The 18,654-nt window shown below is 38.8% G+C and overlaps 1 pseudogene; it reads left to right on the top strand.

Moving 5' to 3' along the window:
- LOC150075998 (SH2/SH3 adapter protein dreadlocks pseudogene) overlaps positions 1-16,254 on the top strand; it is a 53,150-nt pseudogene extending 36,896 nt beyond the window's left edge.
- Positions 16,255-18,654: the final 2,400 nt, after the last annotated feature.

Genomic DNA, 18,654 nt, shown 5'->3' with positions numbered 1-18,654 from the left:
AGAAAGATACTGGTAAAGCTTAAGATCTGAAAACCAAAAGACCTGAACTGAATCAGCAGGACATCAAGTTTCATAATCAGGATAACGAAGGCCACACGCAGCACAGATGACACTGTTGAAGATAACTCATTTGGTATAGAACATAATGGCTTGCTCTCATCCTATAGCCCTGATCTCACCACAGATTTTTTTTTGTTGATAGACTGAAGGCATACCTGTATGGTAAGATGTGTGAAAGTGATATGGAACTCGTTTCTGACATTAAACATAGGTGTAAATGTCAGCCTCGTGATTTTTGCCAAAGTGCATTCTGTTTGGAAAGAATGTGGGAAGAAATGCGGCAAGTGTGGTGGTTCTTACATTGAGTGATATTTTCATAAAGTTGAAAGATTGTAATTATGTAAATGAAGTATGGTTACAATATCTCAGTTAATAAAGATGCCACAGTTTATAGTGCATTACTTATTGACCCACCCTTGTATATACATTTTTCAGGGTCATTCCAAGTAACATTTTAAATCCTCTAGTAAGTTCTGCTATCTATGTTTCTGATGATTTAATGTTGCCATATTATTTATTATATGGTAGCATTAAAATAGATTGTAAAAGTGGGGGGGGGGAGGAGATCACATTATTATTATTATTAGCCATGTGTTGCAAGGAAGCCTGGAGCTTATGCTGCCCTAGCTAAAAAATATTCTCAAGTTACCCTGAGAGAGGGGGGGGGAGAGGGTGCGCACGCACACAAGAGTCAGAAGTAGAAAGGAATCACCAAGGAAGAGAAGAATGATGATATCTATCTCAGGACCCTGGTTGTGCCAGTCCCATACTCACCAGCCATTGTCTGATTTTTGGCTTTCAAAAGATTAAATTTTCTACAACTCAGATTCAGAAATTAATGAAATTGAATCAAATGATATATAAATAGATGTGGATGATTCTACATCAATAAAAAAAAAGTGCAGCGGGTTTTTTAGGATGTTTTAAAAACTTCTTAAGTGCCAGTTCAGCATTCTGACCTGCTTATATCAGTGCATTGTGGAATAGTGTTGATGCCCTTGAAGAAATTAAAAAAGAACCGATCAAGCACTCAGCCACCAACATAACAATGGGCACCACACTCAAGCATCACACAACATGACATCCTATATGGCAGAATGTGATGGTCCCAAAAGGAAGTAGTTTTTGTGAATGACTCTTTTGTCATGAAATGGGAAATATAGTTTGTAAAAAGGATAGGAAAATAGGACCACAGCCTGTCTGCCAGGAACAGAAGTTGAAGACATTGTTGAACAGCTGTCATCTTTTAAGTCCACAAAAGATATTGTTGCATGTTGATACTAATAATAGCAAGAGTGGGAGGTCTGAGGAAAGGAGAATACACAGACTAATAGATTAACAGCAGCTGCAGGCTGAGGTGAAAGTGATTCTTGCACTGATTTTAATAAGACATAGAGCAGCTTGGAAAGCAAGATGTTGGGGATTAAAAGGCCTTATTGGGGGGGGGGGGTCTTTGTGGGTTAAGAAAATACATGGGATGTGTTAGGGTTACTAAGAGTAAAAACAGGAGTGCATGCATACTTGTATGTACACTATGTAAGCATTAATTGTATGTATGTAAGCCAACCTGGCTAGCCGGGTGGGTAAAGTACCTGCCTGGCAACCCAAAGGTCGCGGGTTCGACCTTTGGGTTGGTTATCCTTTGGTTAACCTTTGGTTATCCCACCTCGGGCTTGGATCAAAGTACTGCAAAAACCTTGGGAGGTGCATTATGGCCACAGAAGCCGATGCACCAACAACTACCCAAAAAAAAAAAAAAAAACTTGTATGTAATGCTAGGAGTAAGCAAATGTGATGAATTTGAAGTATGCTGAGTTTGTTGACTTTTAACTGGTTACATCAGCAAATGTGAGCATTATAGGAAGATATCAGGGGCATGGTACTGGTACCAGACAAAAAGGATGAAGAATTTGAATATGGTGAGTATGATGTGTACAGAAAGGAAAACTGGACAGGAGAGGTAGTGTAGTTATGCTCTTAGTTAAGAATCACATAGAATCTAAGTGCAAGCAACAAGTTGAAGTGGGTCGCCAGTGCAATGTTGTTGGGCGCCTCCTTAGCCAGGTGGGAAGGAGCAGCAGTGCGTAGCACACACTTCTTGATTAGACCGGGATTCGAGCCCGTCACCACCAAATACGGAGGATGCGGAAAGGTCAGGGAATGACCACCGCATATCCCAGAGCAATATGGCCTTAGTTGCTAATGCTCTCCTAAAAACCAAATAACAAACAATAACAGTGCAATGTTAAGTCAGTTTGTTGTGATATAAGCACAGGGAAAGCAAAAAATGTGAGTAGGAGTGCATTATACCAAATGGCTCTGCTGAATATAACAAACAACTGTACAGACAAATAGAACATGCCAGTAAATCAGAATGTCTTATAATATTTTTGACCATATTTTGATCAGAACATGTGGGTTGGTCACTCACTTTTCTTGATTTATTGGATGACTGTTTTCTACATCACAATGTTAGAGAGCTACGAGAGGAATTAGTATTCTTGATCTAATTATCAGCATTAATTCTTTGTTCCTTATGAATCTTTGGATAAAGAAACCACTCAGTAGCAGTTCTAATTCTAAAGGGGAAGGATTTTACTTTTACAGAAGTGACTACAATCATCTCTCAGTTTTTAAATTCTGCACAGTGGGACCAACTGGTGATGTTACCATCTGCAAATTCCAAATGAGAAGCATTCATAAAAATATCCTAAAAGCTACTAAGCTTTTTATACCAACCAAGAGATTTTTCAAGGGTTGGTCCTAAATGGATGTCAGATAAACTGATGAGGCTAGTGGCAGAGGAGAAAAATAAAAGGGTACAAGTTATCAGAGGTTGTGGAACTCTGCGGTAATTATAAAATGGTATGTAGTCAAGTCACGCAATCTAAGCAAATTAAGAGAAGTCTCTAGGGAAGAAACTAAAAAAAGTAGGAAAGACTTTATACTCAAATTATAATGGGTTGTCAAGAAAAGGTGCCTTTATTTTTGATGTATTGGGTTGACAGTGGTGAGTTTCACACCAGTTGACTTTCAGAACAATGGCACCTTCAGGAATTCAAGGTGCCATTATTTTGATTTTTCTATTATCTAGAAAGTTTATTTTTAATATATTTAATGCAGAAATAATGAGGCTAAATAAGAAGTAGGGAGATTAAGAATGCAATTTTATTAACTGCACATAAAAAACATAAACAGTTGACGATCCAATGTTGTATTCTGCCATTAATACACTCCTACTTGCACCCCGTTTTATTTTCTTTATGCGCCTCCGTAGCCAGGTGGGAAGAAGCAGCAGTGCGTAACGCACGCTTCTTGATTAGACCGGGGTTCGATCCCGTCACCACCAAATACGGGGATGCGGAAAGATCAGGGAATGATCACCGCATATTCCCGGAGCAATATGGCCTTAGTTGCTAATGCTCCTAAAAACCAAATAACAAACAACAACAACATTTTCTTTATCTCAAGTTTAGTCTGTGTGGGTAGCACAGTGGTATCATTACCATCCTCCCCATACCGAGTGGAAAAAGACCTAGTTCAAATCCCATCGATGATGTGAGGGACTTTTATGGGTTTTTTTTTTCACTCCATGGCTGAGTTAGTTGGTCTCGGGCATAGATACAAGGTTTCCCCCCCCAGAAACTGGGGTTTTTCGTCCAGTAAAACAGGCAAATCGACCAGAGAACACACACACACATGCAATTTACAGACAATAGTACATATGGGTATATGAATTAACTTTCTGGGTGACCCTAATGTAATAGTTTGGATTATATCAAGTTTGTCACTAAGCTTTAATGTTATTCTTCTTTTCTTCTCTCTGAGGTTTATTAACTTTAGGAGCTATAGTGAGGGATTTTTAATTTAAAATAAATGTAAAACTGTGGAATAATACGTGATATCAATACAGAATTCACTTTCAAAATGGTGAACATAAACAAATACAGTAATTACGTGACTTGCCATTTTCTTTTTTCGGCACTGCAAGACATTTGTGCGGTATATAAATGTCTGATCTCAGTGTGCCGTTAGCTTGAATGTTCCGTTATTTTGAGTGCCATTATTTTGACAGTCTACTGTGTATTGTGTGAAAGGCAGTGCAGGACCAGTCACAAGGTAGGTACACTTAGGTTTTCAAAATGGCTCTACTCCATTTTTATTATGTAATTTTAAATGGTTTATTGAGTGTGAAAAGTATAAAATCCTAAACCTATTTCCTCCCATCAAGCCTATTTTAATATACTAATAATAAAGCACTCATATTGACATTTAAGTTCCAGATTTTGAGTATCTGTTTATCAAGAGAAATTTTTGACAGTAACTGTTCTTTTTGAAAGTTTGCCAACTTGTTGGCAAACTTGAAAGAGACCATTTTAATGATAAGTTTATCTCTGATTTATATTCTGGAAGATGTCAGAGTGGATAGTCTTAGCCACTGTACCAGCTATATTTTAAATGGTATAATTATTACCTGTGGAATTCTGAAGGACATTGCTTCAGGATTCTTCAACGATATGTAGAATAAAGTAATCTACATACTATTGGAGAACTGAAATCGCATTCACTGTGGTCGATATCCCTGAAGAAACACTGCAGTAATTAAAGTAAACTTCAGATTGACATCTCTGAATAGTTTTCACTACACAGATATCACATATTGAATACATTTTTGATTGAATAGTAAACTCCTTAGTCTTATGTGTTTAATGACACTAAAAATGGCAATGTCAGTGCTTACATGAAAAAAAGTATTTCTTGCTAATTCTGTATGTTTAAAACTTCCAAGCCAGGGTAGCCTGTTGGCAGAGTTCCATATACTTTAAAAGTATTTCATCTCTGTGCATCCTAATGACTGAGCATAAAGTTGTCATTACACCTTTATCTTACAGACAATCTGTAAGTGATGCATGAGGTAAAATCTGAATATATTACCAAATCATGATGGGCTACTCGTGTTGGTTATTGATGAGGTGTTAACAGTCATGCCCGGATTTTTCACAACATACAACATGCATATTGGGCAGTGTACATACACACATTCGTACAGGCATAATACACATAGTACAATATTGCCCTAGACGCTAACATACTGTATAAATAACTCATTTCTGGGTTACCTGGTGTTATTGGTTTAGGGAACACTTTTGGTCAGTTAATGAGCCCTATTGACACTTGGGTTAAGTAATAATAATAAAAAATATATAAAAAAAGTTCATGTGTTTACTACAATTTTTTATAATGTGGGAAATATTATTTTCCCATAAAATCATCAGTAACATTTGATGGTAATTTTTTATTTGTTAATTCATTTAATTTAATTAAAACTGTGAAGAAACTTAGTATTTAAGTTTGTAAAAAATCATGAGGTTTATTTCTACCAACAGATGCATATAAAAACTGTTTTGGCTGACACAGTAAACTCTTTAAAATCCTGCAGGATTTTAAACCAACACAAGTAAAATCCTGCAGGTACTTGAAAATGAAGCACTTCAAGAAACCAGTGCATATTTACGTGGGGAGTGGGATAAGGCATCTTAATAGAATTATAATTTTTAAAAAAAATTAAGGGTGAAGGTAAAGAAAGCCAACACACGAACTATGGCAAACTACGGGAAACTTACCGGACAAACTGTTTTGCTGCTACCACAGTTTCTCCCTACATTAGCATTAGTTGAGGCATATGATGCAAGAAAGCAAGTGTATACAGCATCAGCCAAAAAAAAAAATCTTCCCATTTCACCCATGCAGTCACTCCAAATGTTTGCCTGGTTCAGCCTTAAATTTATTTAAGCTATTAACTTCCACAACAACCGATGGAAGTCTGTTCCAGAAATCAACTACCTGCTGTCTAAATGCAAACTTCCACACATCTATTCTACAGCTGCCTTTCCTCAATTTGAATCTATGCCCCCTCAGGTTCTTAACCTGAGCAAGCAGAAGTATTGAGCCTGCCCAAACCGTTCAAGGCCTTATACACCTCAATCAGATGACCTTGCAGGTGCCTAGTCTCCAGATGCTGCAAGTTGCAGCACTTAAGCCTTTCTTCATAAGCGCACCCCTTTGTTCCTTTCACCAATCTTGTTGCCCTTCTCTGCTCGTTCTTGTATTTGTTGCCTTCCTCTGTACACAATTTTACATCCTTCCAAAAATGAGGCTTCCAGACCTGTATGCAGTACTCAAGGTGTGGCCTGGCCATTGCCTTATACAAATGGATAATCACCTCCTTGTCTCAACTAGCAAAGTTCCTACCATATATATATCATTGACAAAACTCCATGACCTGCTCTGGCAGCCCCTATGCACTGCTCAGAGAACTTCATATCTGACAGCACAGTTACTTGCAGGTTGTTTTCATTATCCACCTTCCTGAGTGTAGTACCAGATAGTTGGTATATTTCTCTTGGGTTACTGCTACCCATATGCAGTATTTGCATTTCTCAATGTTAAACTTTAGTTGCCACTTCTCAGCCCATCTCCCTAACATTTCTAGACCCTGTTGCAGTAGCATACTGTCTTTACTGTCATTAACAACCCTGCCAACCTTCGTATTGTCTGCAAACTTGGACATTAACCCTGATATGCCTTAATCAATATTGATAAACACACAAAACAAAAGTAGGGCCAGCACCTACCCTGGGGGACTCCACTAATAACATTAGTCCAAGTAGGGCAGTGTCCATTTATTGCCACTCTCTGCTATCTCCCACTCAGCCATCCCTTTTTCCATTGTAGCAACTTGCTCTTAATGCCATACCACTCCAATTTGTACAGTTATCTTCCATGTGCAACAGTATCGAAAGCTTTCTGAAATCCAAGTATATGATATCAAAATTATTTTTTTTGCATCCATTTCCTTTGTGACCACATCATGGTATCCGTTAGGCGCATTATAGCCTAAGCCGCTCTTGCTCCAATAGCTTTCAAATAACAACAACAACAACATCATGGTATCCAATCAAATTGGTCACACAAGACCTTCCTAAACAAACGCATGCTGTCTGAACTATAAATGTAGTCTTGTCTAGATGATCCTGCATTGCTTCCTTAACCAGTGACTCCATTATTTTCCCCAGAATAGAAGTTAAACTAACAGGTCTGTAATTACTTATGTTACCCTTTGAACCCCCTTTGTGAATTGGTTATACATTTGCACACCTCCAGCTCATGGGGACCTTTCCTGAGTTCAAGGAAACTCCCATAATTATGGCTAAGGGTTTGCTTACTTCCCTTGCTGCCTCCTTCAATATAACTGGATAGATCCCATCCAGCCCAAGTGCCTTCCTAATGTTTAATTTCAACAATTTCTCCTCCCCTTTTCTCTCAGTTCTTACAAAATCGCTTGGCTCCATGTTAGAGTTTGATAAACGTCTGGCATTCCCCTCCTTGAATAGCTCCTCATGTGTGAATGTAGATGATATCAAAATACTCATTCAGTTTGTCAGCAATTTTTGAACAGGATCATCAATCTTCAAACCATCTATGTTAAGTGGACTAATCTGATTCATCCCTTCCTTTTAGAGTTTATATAAGTAAAGAACTCTTTGCTGTTTTTCTTTGCATCCTTTGCCAAAGATTTCTCGTAATCTGCCTTTGCCTGCCTAACCTCATTTGTGAGTTGATTACAGACTAACTTATAACTGTTGTAAGCTTCTGTGTCGCCTGATGTATTTTTCTTCTTTGCCACGAGCCTCATTAATTCATCTGACATCCATTTAGGTCTAAACCTTGAACAGTATTTCTTAGTAGGTATGAAAAGCCAAGTAGCCTCCAAGATTAAGTCCCTGAAGGCTTCCCATTTAGAATTCACCGTTGGTAACATCATCAGTTGACCCCACTGTATAGAATTTAAAAGCTCTCTGAGACCGCTGTAGTCACTTTTACGAAAACAAAAATCCTTCCCTTTACCCTTGATAGTAGTTTAAGTAAATCCTACATCAGTACACTATGATCACTGTCACCTAATGGTTCCTTTATCTGGAAATTCTTAATGCATGCATAATCACTGCTGATAATCAGATCAAGAGTGTTGCTGTAGAAAACAATCCACAAAAGTCTTGCTAGTGTGCGCGTGACCAATCCACAAGTTTCAGTCAATATCTGGAAAGTTAAAATTCCCCATTACAAGACATTCTGATTTAGTGGCCCACTGTATTCCTCCACACAACTGTTCATTGTGCTCATCAGTCATTAGGCCTATAACACACTCCTCTCATTTTCCCTTTCCCACTGTTTATATCACACCAAGCAGACTCAACATTGCACTCTCCACCCATGTCAACTGGATGCACTTCCTTAGATTTTGTTTCTTAATTAACAGCATAACTTCTCCTCCCTTCCTACCCTGTCTCCTTTCTGCACGCATTGTACTCCCCAAATTCTAATTCTACACTGCTTATATCTTTGTGGCACGATGTTTGATATCCGAACAACATCTGCCTTTCATTCCTTGATCAGCACTTCAAATTCATCAAATTTATTTACTGTACTTCTAGCATTGGTGTATATGCAAGTATGCATGCACCTGTTCTTACTCTTAGTTACCCTAATATGGCCCATGTATTTACTTGTTCCATGATGACTCCCATCAACTTGCTCTCTAGGCTGCTGCTCATTACAATAGAAGCAGTTCAAGAATCACTTATGCCTCTGCCTGTGGCTACTGTTAATCTTTTAGTCTTTGAATTGCCCTACGCTAGCAGTTTTCTGACTGACCTAACACTGCCTCAATAGCATCAGCAAATATTCTTGCATCCTTTCTATTTAAGTGTATTCCATCTCTAGAAGCAGTCTGTCCTGTTAGGAAGCACAGACCATGCTGAAAAAAATTCTACTCCACGAGCTTTGCACAATCTCTCCAGGGCCAAATTGATTGACAAGGCTCTCATCATATACTCCCTCCTATCGTGTCTGGGCAGAATTGCAGACACTTTCAAATTTAACCGTAACGTGACTTTTTTTCAGCATTGACCTGTACTTGTTAAATAAATCTGTAGATCTCTTACTGTTAAGGTTAAGTGCCAACGTGTACAACAATATCACCTTTTGTGCCCTTAAAAGATATCTGTCCTATAACGTCATCAACTTTCGTCCTTGGCAGATATACCCTGGTCCTATTCCACCATTTTTGCATAATATATTCCACAATAGTCACCAACAATACATTCTTGATAAACAGACAGTGTGTGTTATCGGTAGCAGCAGTAGAAGTCAAGATGGATATATTGATTGGTGTGTAGCCGTTTCAGACGATAACATCATAGCATTAAGTGGTTGATTGACGTTATGATAAAGAATCATTCTTTCTTTTCCTATTATTTCCTAACATTTAAGGTCAGGGTTTGAAATATAATGAAAAATAAAGAAACCTTTTCCTTTTTTCTTCCCCTCAACGTGGGCACCTGTACGTGGTGAGGGGACCTCCCAGTGATGCTGCTGGGTTTCCAGATTAGCATCACTGGGATCTAACGCCCATACCTTGGTTCCAGGGTTACATCTTTGGAATCCGGCGTGTGCAGCCGTGCGCCGCGACCTGTGGAATGCGGAAAGGGGGATCCTGGTGGTTGAGGGACCCAGCCTTAATACACCACTTTGGCCCCTGTTTCGACAACGCGGGTGGTCCCGGACTGGCCCGACTGGGATCAATCGGCGGGTGGTTCTTACTGCTAGGGTCAACTGCGTTCCAATAAGTCTCCCTCCCTTTGGTCCTGGGACGGGATAAAGACTTATTGGTAATGTGGGTATGGTGTTCTAAGCGAACTCGGCGTCCCATTCGTGTACGCGGTACCTGCTAGTTCACGAGTGGGCACCCCCTCGTAGGGCTCCGTGACGGGTGAGGTACTTAGGCATCAGACACTTTTTCTTTACTCTCATGAGTAATTTAAATCCTTCTTCTGGGGCCCCAACAAGGCCCCTACCTAACCGATCAGATGAGAATGACACCAATTCTGTCAAAGAGCCAGAACTGAGGATAAACCACCATCTATAACACCACTTTTCCTCATACTCCATTCTACCGGAGAGCAGTCAGTTGGGAAGATGTCACCCATCTTCATCCAGAAAGGATTAGAAGGGTTGGCAGGATCACCAAAATCAGTAAAACGGCTGCGTTCTGGTGGTCTTTTACTCGAAGCTTTAAATACAAAGCAAGCAGAAAGAATATTAAACGCGACATCCATAGGGGGAATACCAATCAATGTAACACCCCACAAAACTTTGAACTCTTCACGCGGTGTCATTTCAAAGTGGGATCTTCTTCATGTCTCTGAAGAAGAGATCTGCTCTGAACTAAAAGACCAAGGAGTGACAGCTGTCAAGAGAATAACAATGCAGAAGGAAGGGAATCTCGTCCCTACCCGAGTTCTCATCCTAACATTTAACAATCCACGGCCTCCTAGTTCCATCAAGGCAGGGTATTTAAACTGCCCAGTGAGGATCTATATTCCAAACCCACTGAGGTGTTTTAAATGCCAAAAATACGGCCACTCACAAACGGCTTGTCGTGGTAACCCTGCCTGTGCTCGATGTGGTGCAAAAGACCACGAGAGCAAGGAATGTTCAGCTTCTAAACCGATCTGTGTAAATTGCCAACAAGATCATCCTGCTTACTCCCGAGCATGCCAGCGGTGTAAGGATGAAAAAGAGATCCAAAAATTGAAAACGGAGCTGAATATCTCCTACCCAGAGGCTAGAAAACGCATTCAACCAATAAATAGCGGGAAGCCTTCATATGCTCAGAAGGTTTCTGCAAAGTGCACTATCGGTACACAAACTGAGATGACTGTACCACCAAGAGAGTCATTCACACCGATTGCCCGCTATTTATTGAGTTCACAAAAGCCCACCAAAAAAACGCAGTCAGCTGCCACTCCTATATCCGTACCTCCTAATGCTCCACCACTACCAAAACCAAGTGGTAAAGAGCCAACAGTAATAACAGAAACAATGGATGTCCAGGAGAAGGAGGTACCGGATGAATCAGTCTTGGAACTCTCTGCGGAGGAAGAAATGGACACGGGACAGCGTCCATTCTTCCCCAAAAAAGATAAATCCAAGACTGACAAAATAAAGCCCTCAGCATCTTGGAAGCTGCCTGATGGACCCACCAAGCCAAAATAATGGCTAAATTCCTACAATGGAATTGTCGTGGATTCCGGCGAAATACTGATGACACCAAGGCCCTCCTGCAAAAGCACGAGCCAATTTGCTTTTGCTTGCAGGAGACTTACCTAAAAGCAAATGATGATCCCACGATGTATAACGTCACAATCTTTCGTAAGGATAGAATTGCGGATGGTCCTGCTCATGGAGGAGTAGCTATCCTTGTGGGTAATCAGACCCCAGTTCAGCCCTTGCTAATTACAACTAGCATAGAGGCTGTTGCAATTCGCCTTACAGTGGGATTTTTATTAACAGTCTGCTCTATTTATTTGCCACCTGGGACTGACATCTCCCAGGAAGACCTTGATGATCTTCTAACGCAGTTGCCTCCCCCTTTCTTACTTCTCGGGGATTTTAATGGACATAACACCCTGTGGGGTAGTGCTAACATCAATGGAAGGGGACGGGTCATAGAACATATGCTCAATGACCTTTCCTTTCTAAATACTGGAACAAACACCTTCTTCCACATGCCAACCCGTACTTTTTCTGCCATTGATCTCTCTATCTGCTCCCCTTCTCTACTCCCTTTATTCACTTGGGAAGTGGAGGAGAATCCATACGGAAGTGATCACTTCCCTGTGATAACCTCGTTACGCAGTGGGAGACCGTGTCTTCCTTTCAGGTTACCACGGTGGAAGATTGATCAGGCTGACTGGTCTGCCTTCCAACATCAGGCAAATTTTGATCTCAGCACCGTAAGTCAGGAGCCTATCAATGATGCAGTAACGTACATCACAGAAATTATCGTCCAAGCAGCTGCGAATGCTGTTCCAAAAACATCTGCCCGGTTTCTACCATTTCCCAAACCTTGGTGGAATTCACAATGCACAGCAGCAACAAAGGCTCAAAACAAAGCGTGGGGGATATTCCGCCAATATCCTACCACGACCAACCTTATAGCCTTTAAACGTGCACAAGCCAAAGCACGCTATATCCGCCGTCAGAGTCAAAAGGAATCGTGGATCCATTTTACATCATCCATTAACCAGTCTACCAACTCTAAGGTAGTCTGGGATAAAATCCGGAAAATGAAGGGAAAATATACATCCCACCCTTCTTCAATCCTAGATTATAATGGATGCACTATTGCAGATCCAACTGCAATAGCCAACTCTCTTGGGGAAACATTCTCTAACATCTCTGCAACATCTTTGTATTCCCCAGAGTTCTTGGTCCTGAAACATAAACTTGAAAAACAGGCACTTAATTTTAAGTCCAAGAGCATCTATCCCTACAACGGGTCATTCACTATTCAGGAATTGAAAAGAGCCCTTGCTCTTTCCAAAGCAAGTGCTGTTGGACTAGATGGCATCCATTATGAAATGATTAAGCATCTTTCACCAAAATCTATGGATTATCTGCTCCTTCTGTATAACAGAATCTTTATTGAAGGGCAGTTTCCGGATTCCTGGCGCAAGGCAACCGTTCTTGCCTTTGCTAAGCCAGGAAAGGATCCAAAAGTCACTAGAAATTATCGTCCTATTGTTCTGACTAGCTGTCTGTGCAAAATTTTGGAGAGAATGGTTAATTCTCGTTTAATCTGGTATTTAGAATCAAATGATCTTCTCTCCAACATCCAGTGCGGCTTTCGAAGGAACCATCTTATTAGATTGGAAACATCCATCCGGGATGCTTTCCTTAAACGCGAACACTTGGTGTCAGTGTTCTTTGACATGGAGAAAGCGTATGACACAACTTGGAGATTTGGCATCTTAAAAGATCTGCATAACCTTGGTCTTAGGGGGCAACTGCCCATTTTTATTAAAAACTTTTTAGCCAATCGATCTTTCCAAGTTCGTGTGGGATCCTCACTCTCTCGCTCCTTCACCCAAGAGGAGGGAGTACCAAAAGGATCAGTTTTAAGTGTCACGCTTTTCGCCATCAAAGTAAATTCCATCACAGAACAACTTCCTCCACCCGTAAACAGTGCCCTCTGTGTTGATGACTTGAGCATATTTTGTCAGTCATGCAACATGAGGGTTATTGAAAGACAACTGCAAAAAGCCATTGATCGTCTTAATTCCTGGGCACTTGCTAATGGCTTCAGGTTCTCGCCGGAGAAGATCGTTTGCGTGCACTTTTGTCGCAAGCGTAATCTTCATCCTGAACCTGAATTAAGGCTCGGACAAAATGCTATTCCAGTAGCGGCGGACACAAAATTTTTGGGACTCGTATTTGATAAAAAGTTGACCTTTCTGGATCACATCCGTCAACTCCGCACAAAGTGCACAAGAGGGCTGAATATTCTGCACTCTCTTTCCTCTACATCTTGGGGTGCGGATCGATGCACCCTACTACGCATCTACCGTGCACTTGTACGATCCAGACTTGATTACGGGTCCCTGGTATACAATTCGGCAGAGACAGCGTTGGCTGGACCCTGTCCATCATCTGGCTCTCCGTACCGTTATTGGAGCATATCGAACATCTCCAATCCAGAGCTTATACGTCGAAGCAAACGAACTGCCGTTATCGCTTCGACGTAAGCAGTTGTCTCTAAACTATGCTCTAAAACTGAAATCCCTGCCAGACCATCTTACTTGGCTATCCATTTTTTGAGCCACGATGGGAAAATTTGTACAACACCCGTAAGACTGCCAATCATCCTTTTGGTATTCATCTCCAAGAGCTACTCAAAGAACTTAATATCAAGGTAGACAAGGTTGCTCAAAAACCGAAGCAATCCCTTCCACCCTGGCATGCTCATGTTCCGGCCTGTGACTTGTCCCTTAGAAATTGGGGAAAGTCGGACACTCCATCGTCTGTCTACCTGCAGCTTTATTCAGCACACTGAGCTGAACATTCTGACTTCGCGCCAGTTTACATAGACGGCTCGAAGTCGGAATCATATGTGGGATCTGCCGCTGTCTTTACAGACAGCACTACATCGGAGCAGATTCCCTCTGAATGCAGCATATTTACTGCAGAGCTGCACGCTATAGAGTTAGCCTTGGATCACATTAGTGAATGCCAACACCATCAGTTCATTTTATATTCCGACTCTCTCAGCTTGTTACAGGCTTTAATAACTGTGAGATATAATTCCCATCCAGTTCTGTCTAGCATTCAGCAGAAGATTCACTTTCTCCATGAACATGAATATGATATCCGCTTCTGCTGGATTCCCAGCCACATTGGGATTAGGGGAAATGATTTGGCTGACACCGCAGCCAAATCAGCAGTTCCCAATAGTAATTGCTGCCTGTCAGTCCCCTATTCAGACTACAAGCAAATAATACACCAAAAGGTACATTCCCAATGGCAGGATTCGTGGAATAGACAGACTGCGAATAAATTATATCGTATAAAGCCTGTAATTGAACCGTGGCAGTCTAGTCTGCGTAGGAATCGTAAAGAGGAAGTTGTTCTCGCCCGGACCCGCATAGGTGTCCGGGCGAGAACAACTTTAACGATCAGACACCTTTTAATTGACTGTCCAGATTTTAGCAGCACCCGTTTTACCGCTTTTAATCATCTGACTGAGCCTTATACACTCAGTCAGATTTTATCCGACAATGACAAGTGTCTGCTATTTTTAGCTTTTTGAAAGCAATAAAGGTTTTTAATCGTGTTTAAAATTTATATGTTATTGTTATTTATTTATGTTTTTTTTTTTTTGTTTTTAGATCTGGACATGGTGGCCTAATTAATTAGATCACTGAGATGTTAAATTTTTAGATATTACCTGGTCTTGGCGCATTATAGCCTTAGTTGCTAATGCACCAATAAAATTCAAACCAAACCAAATCCTTTTTTCTTAACCTATCTAAGGTTAGGTTAAGAAACCTAACCTTAAAAACGTACAAAGAAATCAGTAGTATGGCTTTTTATAGCAAAAACACTCACGAACTCCAATCTCCATTTAATAATGAGAAAAAAAAAATCATTACATCGTCTGTCACGCCTGCGTGTCAATCATCTACATTGTTTTCAACTTTGGCTGCTACTATCGATAACATGCACTGTTTGTTTATTGAGAATGCAGGGAGAAACTGCGGTAGCAGCAAACCAGTTTGTCTGGTAAGTTGCCGAAATTTGCCGTAGTTCTTGTGTTGGCTTTCTTTATCTTAGTCAAATTAAGTAACCTGAATGTATTGTTAAATGATAGTTTTGCATTGCTTAATGCCAGTTGTTATTGGCACTGAATCGTTGTCTGAGTGTTGAACCTGTGTACTGTTGTAGATTTTTTTTTTTTTTCTTTTCTTTTCTTTTTTAATGTACGGTAAAGTTGCACAAAAATAATCCATTAATCAAAATGTGGAATTTACATGGTGAAAAATCAAGAGAGGCAGGGATGTCTGTATTTTGGTTAAAATGTATTCATAGCTAGTACATAAATGAGAGCTTACATATGCTCAATTTTTCCTACCTTCTATTAATATTTTAGAAATAAACAAGAAGTTACCTTTTATTTAGTCAATAGGATTTCTTCTTTACCAATTCTCCTTATGCGGATAAATTACGAAATGATACGTTAAAACAAGATTGCATAATTAAAAATAATTTAAAGCTCATAATATGCTCCTCTGACAAACGGGCAGTCCAACACCCCAGGATCACAGTGGTGAACCCCAACCTGACCCCAGAAATATCAAAACCCCCATGCAACCTTTAGTGAAGGAAGACATTTTGTCATAAATGCGAATTTGAAATATGAATGAAATACTATTAAAATGAGATAAAGGTACGATAAAACAATGAATTTAAAATCCACTAAAATTTAAATTCATTGTTTTATCGTACTTTAACAAAGGTAACTCCTTGTTTATTTCTAAAATAGCTTATGTATAAGCTTGATATTATTAATTCTCACTTTTACAACCTTTATAGGCTGGCGATTATTCTGTATCTTTGAAAGCTCCTACACGGAACAAGCACTTTAAAGTCCACATGGAAGGAGGTGTGTATTGCATTGGTCAGCGACGATTTAACTCATTAGATGAACTTGTGGAGCATTATAAAAGAGCTCCTATATATACTGGACCAGATGGAGAAAAATTGTATCTTATTAAATCCTTTAAAAAACCATAAATTAATATGTTGTGATTGTTATAGCTTTCATTTAAAGAATGGTCATCATCTGCACTTTGTGAGTGAATTCCTATTTTCTTTTAGTATGTATTGGCTTAATTTTCATATTAGTAATCAGTTATTATTTTAAACTGCTTTATTTTTGTCAAAATGTATGTATAAAATTGCAGAAAATCATCCATTTTTCTAGTTATTAAGGTATTGTAGAAACTGTCCATTGAGTCTCATCTGTCCATGTTGCCATAAAATAAACTTTGTACAGAGTGAGGGTAGGAACTTTTATTCTTAAATATTTTACGCATACTGAAATGAATAGCTGGATCTCTGTATTTATTCCTTTAATGAAAACTAGTCACCATAATAAAAATGAAGGTAAAGAACTGGTGATTTTTTTTTTTTTTAATATCTTCATAACTGAATCATTATCTAGTGATGTTATTTATAAATCCAATATTTTTGTTAACTCATGCATCTGTATATGTATACTACACAAATAAGCTGGTAGGCTTGTATAATTAACTATATAATGGCCAGTAATTCAATGCAGTTTTACTCCATATAATGTGTTTTACACTTTTTGACTATTTTTGCTTTATTAATTTAATTTTTTACTTTCTGTGATTAATATCCGTAATGAAATTATTTCATCTGTAATTTTATTTACAGTGGGAATTGCATTGACATTAGAAGTCAGGGTGCTGAATTGTTTGATAAAGAAATAGAATTTCAGAGTAATCATATTCAAATAGTAATAGCTAAAGTATGGTAATGTGAGATTGTTGAGATGCTATCATTTATACTGAAAGCTGCAAAACATTGTCTCCTTTAGATATTAATTCAGTAATTAAGTATGCTTTTAAAATATGCACTGTATGTGCAATATATGTGATTGGAAATTGAGATTTTATGTAAGCTACTCGGGTATTTTACCATTAGGAATGTTGGATTTCAACTATTTTTCTTATTCAACCACTGAGATTAAAACAGATTTATTAGAATTTTAAATTATTAAACATTGTGCTTGTGCAGGAACAAAAGTTCTTCATTTTTTATTGGACATCAAACTTTTGTATCATTTTATGTATTATATTTTTGCAACCATTTGTTTTTTAATCTATCTAGCTAAACATCAGTAGAGTATCTGTATTGTTTTATCTGTTTTTTTCCTTTTATGGTGAAAAAGAATGTTTTATTACTATGATGTTATTTTGATTTCAGAAAATATTGAAGTTGGATATTTTATGAACTGTAAATCTAACCAATAAAGATAAAATTAAAATTTTAATATTTAAAAATATTTTATTATTATTAAAATTAAAAGGTTGGAAGGGTGGTAAATAACAGTAATGACGGTATGCTACTGCAACAAGATCTAGAAAAATTAGGCAGTTTGACTGAGAAATGGCAATTTAAGTTTAATGTTGACATATGCAAAGTGCTGCATATGGGTGGCAATAATCCCAGATTAACATACCAGTTGTGTGGTACTACACTCAAGTTAGTGGAAAATGAAAACAACTTGGTGATTATATTGCAGTCAGATTTGAAGTTCTCTGAACAGTGCAAACAGGCTGCCAGGACAGCACATGGGATTTTGCCAGTTTTATACAGGAATATTGCTAGAATGAATAAGATGATTGTTCCTTTGTATAAGGCAATGGTCAGGCCACATCTCGAGTACTGCATACAGGTCTGGAAGCCCAATTTTAGGAAGGACGTGCAGGTATAGAGAAGGGCATCGAGATTGGTTAGGGGAACAAAGGGGGGTACTCTTACCAAGAAAAGCTTCAGTTCTGGAAATTACACCATCTGGAGACTAGGCACCCATCAGGTGATCTGATTGAAGTGTTTTTAAGTTGGTGCTTTGAATGGATTGAGCAAGCTTAATGCTGATATGATTCTTTCTCTTGCGCCATACTATGCATGCACATGAGGGGGCATGCATAAATTCAAATCGAGGAAGGATGGTTGCAGAATAGTGTGGGGAAGTTTGTCTTAGCCAGTGGGTGGTTGATTTCCTGAACAAACTTCCATCTGATGTGGAATTAGTGAATAGCTTGAATAAATTCAAGGAAGGGAGGGAAATGATAGGTGAAATGTGAAGTTTTTTTTTTTTTTTTGCTGATGCTGTCTATAGGCTTGATTTAACACAATTATAATTTCATACAACTTTTCAGTAATTTTTGATTTTGGCATATATAGTTCTTTACCATTTGGAAATTAGTATTAATTTAAGGATCACTTAGTTATAAGTAGTATATTTTACATTAAGATAATGACACTTTTGAACTAAGAAGTAATGTAAACACTAATTTTGAAGTGGTTATATACAAACTGTCATAAAAAGGGAATAGAAACTGCTTGAGAATAAAAATAATTATGAAATTAAAGTTAAGGTCT

Source organism: Mastigoproctus giganteus, chromosome 13 (assembly GCF_048544385.1).
Source record: "Mastigoproctus giganteus isolate SK-2022 chromosome 13, ASM4854438v1, whole genome shotgun sequence".
NCBI classification, from domain to species: domain Eukaryota; kingdom Metazoa; phylum Arthropoda; class Arachnida; order Uropygi; family Thelyphonidae; genus Mastigoproctus; species Mastigoproctus giganteus.
The sequence above is the reverse complement of the archived record's forward strand: the minus strand, read 5'-3'. Positions and strand labels throughout refer to the sequence as shown.